At 43.6% G+C, this 14584-nt stretch overlaps 1 long non-coding RNA gene across 1 annotated transcript; it reads left to right on the forward strand.

Moving 5' to 3' along the window:
* The first annotated feature begins 547 nt into the window (after positions 1–547).
* On the forward strand, positions 548–5058 carry LOC142096961 (uncharacterized). The gene is made up of 3 exons (XR_012678063.1): positions 548–715; positions 4077–4277; positions 4980–5058. It is a non-coding gene; the product is annotated as an uncharacterized LOC142096961 (long non-coding RNA).
* Positions 5059–14584: the final 9526 nt, after the last annotated feature.

Here is a 14584-nt window from a genome sequence, read left to right on the forward strand (position 1 = left end):
ATGCGTGGCTATTAGGTATTTTTATTATTTAACAAACATGTCATATATGTAGTAGTAGCTAAGTAGATATATTACAAAGGCACATTGCAATATCATTCAAAAGTACATTTAATTGTGATGTTTACCTTAAAATTCTACCTGGATAGCTGCCCATATGAAAAGTTGTTCAAAAACTTAAACCTTGGTTACAAATACATTGAATATGTTATGTGTCTGATTGCTTCTTTTGCCATTATTTGTCATCCATGTTGCCTGTCTTGTTGCCATAGATATAGTTATTTGTGTCTACAATTATGACATTCGCTCATATTTTTAAACTTTTTCATTCTTGTCACCCCTTGTAGGAGATAACGCATACTCTTTTCGCCCTTGGCTCCTCACTCCTCTATTAAACCCACGTACGGAGCAGGAGATGGCATACAACTCCGCACATACAGCCACTAGATCGGTTGTGGAGCGGGCATTTGGTCTTTTAAAGGCCAGATTCCGGTGCCTAGATCGGTCTGGTGGTGCTCTAATGTATGCTCCATCCACTGTGTGTGTGATATCATAGCTCTGTGCGTGGTGTTCCATAACATCGCCATTAGGAGTGGGGTTCCTTGGGTGGAGGAGGCCGAGGTTGCTGTCCAGGAGGTGTTAGATGCTGACCCCAGCCCTCCAGAATCAGTTGATGCTGTGTCTTTCAAGCAATATGTCCTGGACACCTACTTCTCTTGTAAGTGTTTTTGTAATGTTTTTAAAAAATACAACATACATAGCTAATAAGTTTATAATTATACAATTTATTTACACAACAAAAACACATCAAACAAACAAATTATTTTTTTTACGGGGCCTCTTTGCTGGTATAATGGTTGCATCGCATTGTGGATGAGTCTGGCTTCTGGTAACCCGTGATATAGAAGGCAACAGTGGGCAGGAAGCAGAGGCTAGTGGAGCAGCAGTGAGTGACTGTGCAGCAGCCGACGATTGTGTGGCACAGGGGGGAACAGGGTGCACGGGTGGCAGATGGGGCAGAGATGGCAGAAGGGGCAGCGATGGCAGATGGGTCAGAGATGGCGGAATGGGCAGATAGGGCAGATGGGGCAGAGATGGCAGATATGGCAGATGGGGCAGAGATGGTAGATGGGGCAGATGGGACAGATGGGGCAGAGATGGCAGATGGGGCAGATATGGCAGATGGGGCAGAGATGGCAGATATGGCAGAGATGATAGATGGGGCAGATGGGGCAGATGGAGCAGAAATGGTAGATGGGGCAGAGACGGCAGATGGGGCAGATGGGGCATATATGGCAGATGGGGCAGAGATGGCAGATGGGGCAGAGATGGTAGATGGGGCAGATGGGGCAGATGGAGCAGAAATGGTAGATGGGGCAGAGATGGCAGAGATGGCAGATGGGGCAGATGGGGCAGATATGGCAGATGGGGCAGAGATGGCAGATGGGGCAGAAGGGGCAGAGATGGCAGATGGGGCAGAGGGGGCAGAGATGGCAGATGGGGCAGAAGGGGCAGAGATGGCAGATGGGGCAGAGATGGCAGATGGGGCAGAAGGGGCAGATGGTGGTAAATAATAGTTGTATTGCTGATTAGAATGTGAATATGGTTCAATGTCAACATATGAGTTGGTTTGAAAAGGATGGCGATGCATTTGGGGTCTTAGACTAGAACCAATAGAACCTTGAGAGTGGAGTTGTTTAATATCTGAAGACGGGTGCGCGCGATAAGGCCTACTTGTGGAACGATAATCGGGTGAAGTGTAGTATGATTGATACATGGGACTAAGAGATGGAGAGAAAGAAGTAGGAGAAGATTCCTGTGATATGCGTGATTGGGGATTGGTGATATACACTGCAATAAGGTCAGTGAGATGGGTAAGGGTAGTGTTGATAAATGAAAGGTTTAAGTCCATAGTGTTCTCTATACGGGTGAGGCTACTGTGTAAAGTGTGCTCCATACGGGTGAGGGTTGTGGCAATATCTGTGGTATTGGACTGAATAGTGGCATTTGTGTCTCTAATACTGTGATAGCATGCGTGCAGTGATTCCCGTTTACTGACTTCTGGCTCCTCACTCATCTGATGCTCTTCCACATCACGTGGCTCCTCCACCAGCTCATCCTCTGAAATGTCTTCCACTGTATTGGGCCCTACAAGGGAAAAAATTTAAATAAATAATGCCGTCCTTAGGTAATTTGTGTGAATTTATATATTTATATATATGTGTGTGTATATACCTGTAGCTGTGATAGGCTCGCTGGCGGGTGGGCTACGTCCGGTGTCAATCCGGCCCACACCTTGAACCATCTCCGCATCCAAAGAGGCCAATGCCCTGGTCTCCAATGCAGTCAATTCCAGCGTTGCTGGAGGTCCACCACCTGTCATTCTTGCATGTCTTCTGTGTTCAGAAATTTTATCTTTTAGGCGGCGTTTAAAGTCTTGCCACCTGTATGCAAAATAGACACATTAGCAGGATAATATTATCCACAAAATCTGGACACATTTAATCAATTTTTGTTCTCTTCAATACTTACCTTTTCTGGACCTCATTAACCTTGCGTCTAATTGGAGCCACGGCATTGACCTCATTTGTAATTTCTTCCCATATTCTTGCTTTTGATGGTGCAGAGAGTGGACGCGGAGTGGAGTGGAGCCTATCACCAGCCAATTCGACCAAAATGTTGATTTCATTTTTTGTGAAATTGGGTTGGCGTGTTTTTTTAGCAGCAGCAGCAGCAGATGATGAGCCGGATGGCTCATTGGAGATTTGTTCAGACATGTTCAGGTTCTCCTGTATATCCTGTATCTCCTGTATTGTATTGTATTGCAATTTAAAAAAGGAAAAAAGAAAGTGCAATTATTCCATTTCCTACGATGCTCTCTATGTCAGGTAGCAGACCTAGGCCCATGTTACTTACCCCAAAATGGAGCAAGGTTCTCCTGTTTTTTAGGCACAGAAGTGATCGCAATATAAAAAAGGAAAAAAGAAAGTGCAATTATTCCATTTCCTATGACGCTATCTATGTCAGGTAGCAGACCTAGGCCCATGTTACTTACCCCAAAATGGAGCAAGGTTCTCCTGTTTTTTAGGCACAGAAGTGATCGCAATCTAAAAAGGAAAAAAGAAAGTGCAATTATTCCATTTCCTACGACGCTATCTATGTCAGGTAGCAGACCTAGGCCCATGTTACTTACCCCAAAATGGAGCAAGGTTCTCCTGTTTTTTAGGCACAGAAGTGATCGCAATCTAAAAAAGGAAAAAAGAAAGTGCAATTATTCCATTTCCTACGACGCTATGTCAGGTAGCAAACCTAGGCCCATGTTACTTACCTCAATATCCACCAATATCAACCGTTTCCTGACAGCAACAATTGTCAGAGCGAACTATCGCATGCTGTATGCGATTTTATAGTGGTGCGTTCAGTTGCGTACGCTCCAGAACGCTAGGCACGCTTGAGCAGTGATTGACAGGTCAGTCAGCCATCTTAGTACAGGTTCCGTGATGGACGTGCAGACGCACCGACGTGCACTAAGAACAAATCGGTAAGCAGGATATTAAACTGTCATTTCTGAGAGAAAATGAGGTCTGCAGTATTCTCACGTACCGAACTGCGGGTGCTGACAGCAACGATGGACCGTTGTTTTGAGCCCGCAGGGAGGTACGTGGGAAATGATGAGAAACTGCAGGCATACAGAGCCGTGCGCAGGCGTCTGCGTATGCAGGTTGGTACCCGCGACTCCATCGTGCAGTTGCAACGTCGATGGAGTGATCTGCGGAGACGGCAGCCCGACCTTCTTGCAGATTTGAGGGCTGAAATTCTTGCTAGTAAGTCGTGCTCAAACACTAAATAATATGGCAATTTAATTTTTTCTTCTCACAGGAAATATGGACATAAAAGGCCTATTTTCTGACCATTCTCATAAATTTTAGTGTACATTTTTTTACAAATTTAATGTTATTGACATGAGTACCTTTTTAGCATTCAAAGCTACCATTCGCTGCATGTATGTATGTATTCGCTGTGTATGGTGAATACATTACAAAAATACACATAAGATAACACATCATGGTCTCCAACAGGACGCCAACGCAGCTCCGAACACCACCGCCAACATCAACAGGTGGTCACACCGGAGGCGCCAGGTGGTAGCCAACAGCCACAGGTGGAGTCAGCGGTGGTGGAGGATTCGCCGCAGTCCGCTGACCTGGCAGCATCACCTCTGCTATTCCAGAGCCAACCAGAATCCACCTCTCAGCAACCACAAGTGCTGGTTGAGGAAAGTAAGTACATTACATGGTAATTTTCGTATACTTTAGTTGTGTTTCTTTTTGTCAAGATATGATTTTTGGATTTTTTGGGTAGAACATGACAAACAGTTTTTACTGCCCATTCACAGTACAAGGCATCCTAAGTTCCCACAATGGGAAAAATGTCCTCCCACCAATTCTGGTCTTGTGCGCAGGCCAACTCAGCTGGCAGGCTTTAAAAATGCACCCTAGAGGACGAGATTATCCTTGGCATAATTTTGCAGAAAGTTAATGTATACACCAAAACAATATAATTCTATATACTTTGTATTACTTGTGTCTCCCCCATTCCCTTTTGTTGTGTGCTCCTTCTATAGTACCTTCACCCTCTTGGCCTTTTTTGATAGGCCTGTTTTCCCTGTTTTCTTAAGCTTAGGCCTTCTTCTTGCTGATTTCTACCATCCCTTTCACTATCTGTCAGAGATAATCTGATTTGCTTTACCCTGTCACCTGTCTTTGTATCATGTTGTGTCTTGGTTCTGTTTTCAGTATATGTTATGTACTCCTACATTTATCAAAATTTAATGAATGGGGCCAGTGTTTGGGTAACATTCATTTATGCACTATACCGAGCTTACAAAATGCAAAAGGTACAAGAACCGACAGCTAGCATTTCACCACATTGAAATGTATTAAGAGTGCATTTACTAAATTGTTGTCTTTCATTTATTGCAGCTGATGAGGAGTCGATGGGTCCTCCAAGGCACAGCCAGAGGCTTCTGGGTGAATTAAAAAAACAAGAAAAAAAATATAAAAAGCATAAAGAAAAAGCCAAAAAATGTAAAAAAAAAAAAAAATATCTAAAAAAAATGTTAAATACCTTTTATTGATTATTTTTTTTTGTGTTTCTTACTTAACATTTGTTAATAGTTTTAGTTTATAAATTTAAATATTTTTGTTACAAGAAAAACTGGTATATGTGTGATTTCATTGAACAAATTTACGTATTAGCATTATACACTTAAGTAAAGCTGTTGTTTAAAAGCCAATGGAGAAGGGGCCAACCAATAGGGTCACACCTCACATCCGGGATATAATGTGATAAGGCCCAAAGAAATAACAGTTATGTATGACATAACCTCTTTCTAAAACATATACTGAAAACAGAACCAAGACACAACCTGATACACAGGGAAAACAGGGCTAGCGGCATAACCTCATTGGTGTTATATAGGTTAATAAAGTCATAAAAAAATTCCTTCGGCAAAAGACACTTAACGAATAAAATTGGATCATTGTTTCTTTACAAAATAATAAGCTTCCACTCTTTTTCTATGCTGAAAACTCTGATCTTAAACAGACCAGAGATGCACTTTGTGTTTCAACAAAAGAAGGTTGTACTATAATTTACACCTATCATATAACAATTGGCTGAGAAAGTATTTAGGCGTATTCTGATCCTTTTGAGTCTCCTGGATGCAATGGACAAGTCAAAGAAGTATGTGCAAGTCTTTGTTGAAAATCTCTGGATTGAAAACATAGGTTTTTTGAATAACTACTTAATTTCTGTTCATATTCTTTTCCTTCCAGCTGACACCAAAGGCTTATATAATATAATATATATATAATATAATACATATGACATTATAAAAACACATGAAATATACATGATATACTGATATATGATATACGATAAAATACTGAAAATATTTCAATATTACGAAATTTTAATCATGAAAACTAAAACATCTTGACAGGGTAAACAAAGTAGCATAACAAGGAGAATATATATTTTTACGGTTATTTGCAACCAGCACCATGATTCAACAATTGAGAGATACACCAATGATGTTATTATGCACTAAACAGCGTAGCGTTCGCTTCAGCACGTTATGCAAGTATGTGCCGGCGTGTACGGACGTGAATGGGTAGAATAGGAACACTTGCGCTGCAAGTCATGAAGCTGAGTATGTGAGAATACGCATCTTAATGACTTCGGCCGTTCGCAGCCACAAAGTACGTGCATTAGTGCACGTATGTACGCTGCGCTCATTTTGCGTCCCTTAATGACTCAGGCCCTATGTGTATGTGTGCATGTTTGTGTGTGTGTTCACATTTTAAAACTAAGACAATACAACGAAAAACAAAACAAAACATAGATTTGTTAGCTGTCACATAAAACCCTGCTGTCTATTTGACAGCTATGTTCGCCCTGGTGTGACAGCCATGTATGGTCATGTGTGTAAGTGTGGACTTTACTAGCAGTTACTTCAGTTGGTAACTGTGTCACTGTATAAAGTCCTCTATGTAGTGTCTTAATCATGTGCTGGTATTGCTATAACAAGATTTTTCAGTCAACTCAACATCGCCCCCTAGACTAGAAAAATGCTGAAGACCAATGTATATCAATCGATTTTACCTCTACCAACTCACATACCATTCTCAGTACCTCACATTCAGCTACTTGACTGTGAGAAAGACAAAGGGGTCTATTTCTATAACACTTTCTTCAAATATAACAGTATCCAGTACATGTCTGTCTAACAGTGAAAAAATATAAAACACGAAAATTCTACATTTTCTAGGGTTTCACATTATGTCGTATCTTGTGGTAAAAATCCTACTCCAATGTTCTATACAGAGATGCATATCTGTATGCCTATCTTCTAGCAATCTCCTGTCCCCACCCTTTGTGCATCCATATAAAGGACACAATTTTGTACAGGAGGCACGAACCAAAAAAAATAAAAATAAAATTTGTTTTATGTAAAAAAATAAAAATATGTCTTAGCCCCATTGATGAGACTGTGTCTGTTTTTATCTCTACCAGAGCAGAGAGAGAGAGAGAGAGAAAGAGAGAGAGAGAGAGAGAGAGAGAGAGAGAGAGAGAAGAGAGAGAGAGAGAAAAGAGAGAGAAAGAGAGAGAAAAGAGAGAGAAAGAGAGAGAAAGAGAGAAAAAGAAAGATAGAGGGATACTAGCATTTCTGTAAAGAATGAGAAATAAGAAAGCAATGAATAATGGGAATACAAAGATTTGAATACAAACATACATGCAGAAATGGAGATTTTACAACAAAAATTACAGCTGGATTGGACTCTATGGGAAAATGGCTGTATTCCTTTAACTATGATCCCTCCCCCTACTTGACTAGGGGGTCTTAACCGTGCAATCCAGTGTCGTCCGACATTTGTTCATTAATAACTCAGTATAACATTAACTACATACCTTTTCAACGGACTTTCCTAACTTATGATAGAGAAATGAAAAATTTACTCTTAGTGACTCATATTTTCTCTGAAATACATAAAATGATATTTTGGAGCAAAGTATGTACATACTTCATTTTTGGATAATGATTCTTAGCCAAACAAATTATCATGAGTCACTGCAGCCTAAAACAAAAGAGTGTTCCAATGAGACATTGTTAATTAGTCTTTCAAGAGTAATCTTTCAATTTCTCTATCCCACACCTGTAAACACTACGTCTATATTTCTTCTGTGTACTCTTTATCTGTGAGAGGGAAACAAGATAGTTATCTTAAAACAGCAAACAAATCAAACATTTCCATTCTTTACCATCGGCCAGCGATTAGGAAAACAAGCATTTGACAACATAACACAAACAAACAAAACCAATAAAGATTACCTTTTAAATCAGGTTTTTCTTTCTTTCTAAACCTGCTCACCATACTTACCACAGATTAACTCTAGAGTCGGCTATAGTTCTCCCCCAAAGTATTAGTTGCTATGGGGTGTGCAATCAATTGTTGGGGAACCTCTGAGACTTGTGTACGCCTCCTTTGTGGGTGTCTATATGATTTCCAACCCAGGTATCCCTTTTTCTCTCTACACAGTTTCTACTCATGTGTCCCTTCTTAAGGCAGTAAAAACACGTCCTTGTCATGTCTGCACAATCTTTTGCTAGGTGTCCTATTTTATTTAGGGATGTGCACTGGCCACTTTTGGTGTCTCGTGTTTTGTGTTTTGGATTCGGATTTGCTTGAGGTTTTGGGTTCGGATTTGTTTCGCAAAACACTTGACGAAAGGTTTTGGTTCGGATTTAAGGTTTTGGATTCGGATTTTTTTTGAAAAAAAAAAAAAAAAAAGTGTTAAAAACAAGTTTTTTTGGTTTATTTTCACTCCTACGCTATTATTAACCTCAATAACATTCAATAACAATCATTTCCACTAATTCCCAGTCTATTCTGAACACCTCACACCTCACAATATTGTTTTTAGTCCAAAACGTTTCACCGAGGTAGCTTTCTGGACTGCATAGTGCAGTGGTCTCGGTACACAATTTGGTACCGGGGCCACAATACCTACGCCTTCAAATGGTCTGAATTCCACTGCACAGCTGCCTGCTCCTACATCCTCTGCAGCATATACAGGGTGTAGTTCGAGCGTGTCAATACCTCTTGTTTTTGACGATGACAGGTCATTTTCATTAATTTATGATCTGGCAGCAACAGTCAACATTGTTTAATATCTGATACGCCTCTATCTGGACTGCATAGTGGAGTGGCCCCGGTTCCCAATTTGGTACCGGGGCCACAATACCTCCTCCAACTTTCAAGTGTAGTGTTTATAATTTATAAAAACTACAGTAGTTATAGCACGTCAATAACTCTTGTTTTAGACGACCATGGTACAGAGCATTCCTCATTGAGATCCCATCAAGTATGTAAAAGACAGACAGGGTCGAAGTGTTATTTGTTGACTTTGTTAACCCAAAAATTGTTGCTGTTGCAAATATTCGTGCAATGAAGAGTGACTTTTTCTATTAAAGGCTCAAGCTTTCAAGTGTAGTGTTTCTAACTTATAAACACCACAGTAGTTCAAGCACGTCAATACCTCTTGTTTTAGACGACCATGGTACAGAGCATTCATCATTGAGATCCCATCAAGTATGTGAAAGACAGACAGGGTCGAAGTGTTATTTGTTGACTTTGTTAAGCCAAAAATTGTCGCTGTTGCAAATATTCGTGCAATGAAGAGTGACTTTTTCTATTAAAGGCTCAAGCTTTCAAGTGTAGTGTTTCTAACTTATAAACACTACAGTAGTTCAAGCACGTCAATACCACTTGTTTTTGATTATGACAGGGCATTTTACTTTTGGTTTAATTTGCTGAATTTGTTTTAATTTTGTTTTACTTTGTGCTCATGGCAAACGACTGTTGAATGGTCACATAATGGCAATAAAAGAGTTGCAAGATGGAATTGTCCTTGGGCCCTCCCACCCACCCTTATGTTGTTGAAATCGGACATGCACACTTTAACAAACCAATCATTTCAGCGACAGGGCCTACCAAACAACTGTGGCTGAAATGATTGGTTTGTTTGGGCCCCCACACCAAAAAAGCTATTCATCTCTCCCTGTACAAAATAAACAGGCTCTACTGAGGCAAGATGTCGTCCTCATCCTCAACCTCTGATTCCTCTCCCCCTACAGTGTGTACTTCCTCCTCCTCACACATTATCAATTCGTCCCCGCTGGACTCCACAACCACAGGTCCCTCTGTACTATCTGGAGGGCAGTGCTGTACTTGATTGAGGAATTGATAATTCATTTTTATGAACATCATTTTTTCATCGATCTGAGGAAGCAACCTCCTTCGCTGCTCACTGACCACGTTCCCCGCTGCACTAAAAACTCTTTCCGAGTACACACTGGAGGGGGTACAACTCAGGTAAAATAGAGCCAGTTTGTACAGGGGCTTCCAAACTGCCTTTTTTTCCTGCCAGTAACAATATGGACTGTCTGACATGTCTATTTGGATGGTGTCAGCAAAATAATCCTCCACCATTTTTTCTATTGTGACAGCATCCAATGCAGCAACAGTAGACATGTCTGCAATGGTTGGCAGGTCCTTCAGTCCGGCCCAGATGTTATCAGCATCCCCGCCAGCGGCTCTTTTAGGAAAACTGAGCTTTTTCCTCGCAGCCACAGATGTGGAAGAAAATGAGGGTGGAGCTGTTGGCATGTCACGGTCCTCTTCAGAGGACAATCTCCTGACCAGCAGGTCTTTGCACCGCTGCAGACTTGTGTCCGCCGGAAACAGAGACAAAACATACGCTTTAAACCGAGGATCGAGAACGGTGGCCAGAATGTATTCCTCTGCCTTTAAAATAGTGACCACCCACGGATCCTGGCAAAGCGTACGAAGGGCTTCATCCACAAGAGCTACATGCTTGGTGGAATCGCAATGGTTTACCAGCTCCTCCCTCACTTTCTCCAGCTGCTTCTGCAACAGCCTGATCAGGGGAATCACCTGACTCAAGCTGGCAGTGTCGGAACTGACTTCTCATGTGGCAAGTTCAAACGGCTGGAGAACCTTGCACAATACAGAAATCAGTCTCCACTGCGCTTGACTCAGGCGCATCCCCACTCCTTTGCCTATGTCCTAGGTGGCGGTGTAGGCCTGAATGGCCTTTTGCTGCTCCTCCATCCTCTGCAGCATATAGAGGGTGGAGTTCCAGCGTGTCACAACCTCTTGTTTGAGGTGATGGCAGGGCAGGTTCATGCTTTTTTGATGTGCCTCAAGCCTGCGGTAGGCACTGGCAGAATGCCGAAAGTGTCCAGCAATTTTGCGGGCCACCGCAAGCATCTCCTGCACACCCCTGTCACTCTTAAGGTAATGCTGCACCACCAAATTAACAGTGTGGGCAAAACATGGGACGTGCTGGAAATTGCCCATATGCAATGCCCGCACAATGTTACTGGCGTTGTCTGACACCACAAATCCCCAGGACAGTCTAAGTGGGGTAAGCCACTGCAAAATAATTTCCCTCATTTTCTCTAATAGGTTGTCAGCATTGTGCCTCTTATTAAAGCCTGTAATACACAATGTTGCCTGCCTTGGCACGAGCAGATGTTGTGTAGATGCTGCTACTGATGCAGCTGCTGCTGTTGCTGCGGAAGGGGATGCATCTACCCAGTGGGCTGTCACAGTCATATAGTCCTTCGTTTGCCCAGAACCACTTGTCCACATGTCCGTGGTTAAGTGGACAGTGGTTACAACCACATTTTTAAGAGCACTGAGGACACTTGCTCGTACTTCTCTGTACATCTTTGGTATCGCCTGCCTAGTGAAGTGGAATCTCGACGGGATTTGGTACCGGGGACACAATACCTCCATCAACCCTCTAAATCCCACTCCACTGATGGCGGACACCGGGCGCACGTCTAACACCAACATAGCAGTTACAGCCGCAGTTATACGCTTTGCAATAGGGTGACTACTATCGTATTTTGTGGTCATGGCAAATGACTGTTGGACGGTCAATTCTTTTTTGAAAGACGTAGCGGTCTTACGACTTCCCCTCTGGGAAGATGACCGACTAACAGCAGCAACAGCAGCAGTGGTAGTAGTAGGCGTACCGCTGCAGGATTCCTCGGATGAATCCCGTATAGAAGAGGACTCAGTCTGGCTAGTGACATGGCCTGCAGTTCTAAATCTGATGGAGATTGTGGAGGAAGTTGACGAGGAGGGTGTTGGTGGTGTGTATGCAACAGGACCAAGGGATTTAGGTGTCCCTGTACTGATGACGGTCCTAGGCCCAGTTCCTGAACTAACCACTGAACTATGAAGGTTATTCAGGTGACGTATAAGGGAGGATGTCCCTAGGTGGGCAAGATCCTTACCCCTGCTTATTTGAGCTTTACATAAGCTACATATGGTCATACATTGGTTGTCCGGATTTGGATAAAAATAACTCCAGACCGAAGAGGTGCATTTTTTGGTCTTCTGACCAGGCATGACGATGGGCTTTCTCATCCCATGGACATCAGCTGTTTCCCCCCCTGGTGCCTCATTTACAATAACCACATCACCATCCTCATCATCAAGTTCCTCCACAGCGCCAGCTACATCAATAGCCTCCTCCCGGTGTACAACATTGACACCTTGATTATCCAAATCTGGATCTACACTGTGGGTGATCCTTCCAACATATGCAGAGGGTGTGCTGCAAATGCTGGATGGAGTCACCTCTTCCCGTACAGTGATGGGAAGGTCAGGCTTCACAACCACCAACACCCTTGGACTCGCCTTGGGGATTTGTGATGTCATCTGTTTAGAAGGCAGAGTTCTTTGCTGTTTTGTTGTTGTTGCTGACAGCATAACTCTCTTAAATTTTTTGTAGGGGGGGAGGAGGAGGGCTTAGATCCTTGGGTGAAGCTGGACCACTAATCATGAACACGGGCCAGGGCCTAAGCCGTTCCTTGCCACTACGTGTCGTAAATGGCATATTGCCAACCTTACGTTTCTCCTCAGATGATTTTAAGTTTCAGAGGACAATCTCCTGACCAGCAGGTCTTTGCACCGCTGCAGACTTGTGTCCGCCGGAAACAGAGACAAAACATACGCTTTAAACCGAGGATCGAGAACGGTGGCCAGAATGTATTCCTCTGCCTTTAAAATAGTGACCACCCACGGATCCTGGCAAAGCGTACGAAGGGCTTCATCCACAAGAGCTACATGCTTGGTGGAATCGCAATGGTTTACCAGCTCCTCCCTCACTTTCTCCAGCTGCTTCTGCAACAGCCTGATCAGGGGAATCACCTGACTCAAGCTGGCAGTGTCGGAACTGACTTCTCATGTGGCAAGTTCAAACGGCTGGAGAACCTTGCACAATACAGAAATCAGTCTCCACTGCGCTTGACTCAGGCGCATCCCCACTCCTTTGCCTATGTCCTAGGTGGCGGTGTAGGCCTGAATGGCCTTTTGCTGCTCCTCCATCCTCTGCAGCATATAGAGGGTGGAGTTCCAGCGTGTCACAACCTCTTGTTTGAGGTGATGGCAGGGCAGGTTCATGCTTTTTTGATGTGCCTCAAGCCTGCGGTAGGCACTGGCAGAATGCCGAAAGTGTCCAGCAATTTTGCGGGCCACCGCAAGCATCTCCTGCACACCCCTGTCACTCTTAAGGTAATGCTGCACCACCAAATTAACAGTGTGGGCAAAACATGGGACGTGCTGGAAATTGCCCATATGCAATGCCCGCACAATGTTACTGGCGTTGTCTGACACCACAAATCCCCAGGACAGTCTAAGTGGGGTAAGCCACTGCAAAATAATTTCCCTCATTTTCTCTAATAGGTTGTCAGCATTGTGCCTCTTATTAAAGCCTGTAATACACAATGTTGCCTGCCTTGGCACGAGCAGATGTTGTGTAGATGCTGCTACTGATGCAGCTGCTGCTGTTGCTGCGGAAGGGGATGCATCTACCCAGTGGGCTGTCACAGTCATATAGTCCTTCGTTTGCCCAGAACCACTTGTCCACATGTCCGTGGTTAAGTGGACAGTGGTTACAACCACATTTTTAAGAGCACTGAGGACACTTGCTCGTACTTCTCTGTACATCTTTGGTATCGCCTGCCTAGTGAAGTGGAATCTCGACGGGATTTGGTACCGGGGACACAATACCTCCATCAACCCTCTAAATCCCACTCCACTGATGGCGGACACCGGGCGCACGTCTAACACCAACATAGCAGTTACAGCCGCAGTTATACGCTTTGCAATAGGGTGACTACTATCGTATTTTGTGGTCATGGCAAATGACTGTTGGACGGTCAATTCTTTTTTGAAAGACGTAGCGGTCTTACGACTTCCCCTCTGGGAAGATGACCGACTAACAGCAGCAACAGCAGCAGTGGTAGTAGTAGGCGTACCGCTGCAGGATTCCTCGGATGAATCCCGTATAGAAGAGGACTCAGTCTGGCTAGTGACATGGCCTGCAGTTCTAAATCTGATGGAGATTGTGGAGGAAGTTGACGAGGAGGGTGTTGGTGGTGTGTATGCAACAGGACCAAGGGATTTAGGTGTCCCTGTACTGATGACGGTCCTAGGCCCAGTTCCTGAACTAACCACTGAACTATGAAGGTTATTCAGGTGACGTATAAGGGAGGATGTCCCTAGGTGGGCAAGATCCTTACCCCTGCTTATTTGAGCTTTACATAAGCTACATATGGTCATACATTGGTTGTCCGGATTTGGATAAAAATAACTCCAGACCGAAGAGGTGCATTTTTTGGTCTTCTGACCAGGCATGACGATGGGCTTTCTCATCCCATGGACATCAGCTGTTTCCCCCCCTGGTGCCTCATTTACAATAACCACATCACCATCCTCATCATCAAGTTCCTCCACAGCGCCAGCTACATCAATAGCCTCCTCCCGGTGTACAACATTGACACCTTGATTATCCAAATCTGGATCTACACTGTGGGTGATCCTTCCAACATATGCAGAGGGTGTGCTGCAAATGCTGGATGGAGTCACCTCTTCCCGTACAGTGATGGGAAGGTCAGGCTTCACAACCACCAACACCCTTGGAC

The sequence above is a fragment of the Mixophyes fleayi genome, chromosome 7, assembly GCF_038048845.1.
Source record: "Mixophyes fleayi isolate aMixFle1 chromosome 7, aMixFle1.hap1, whole genome shotgun sequence".
NCBI lineage: Eukaryota > Metazoa > Chordata > Amphibia > Anura > Limnodynastidae > Mixophyes > Mixophyes fleayi.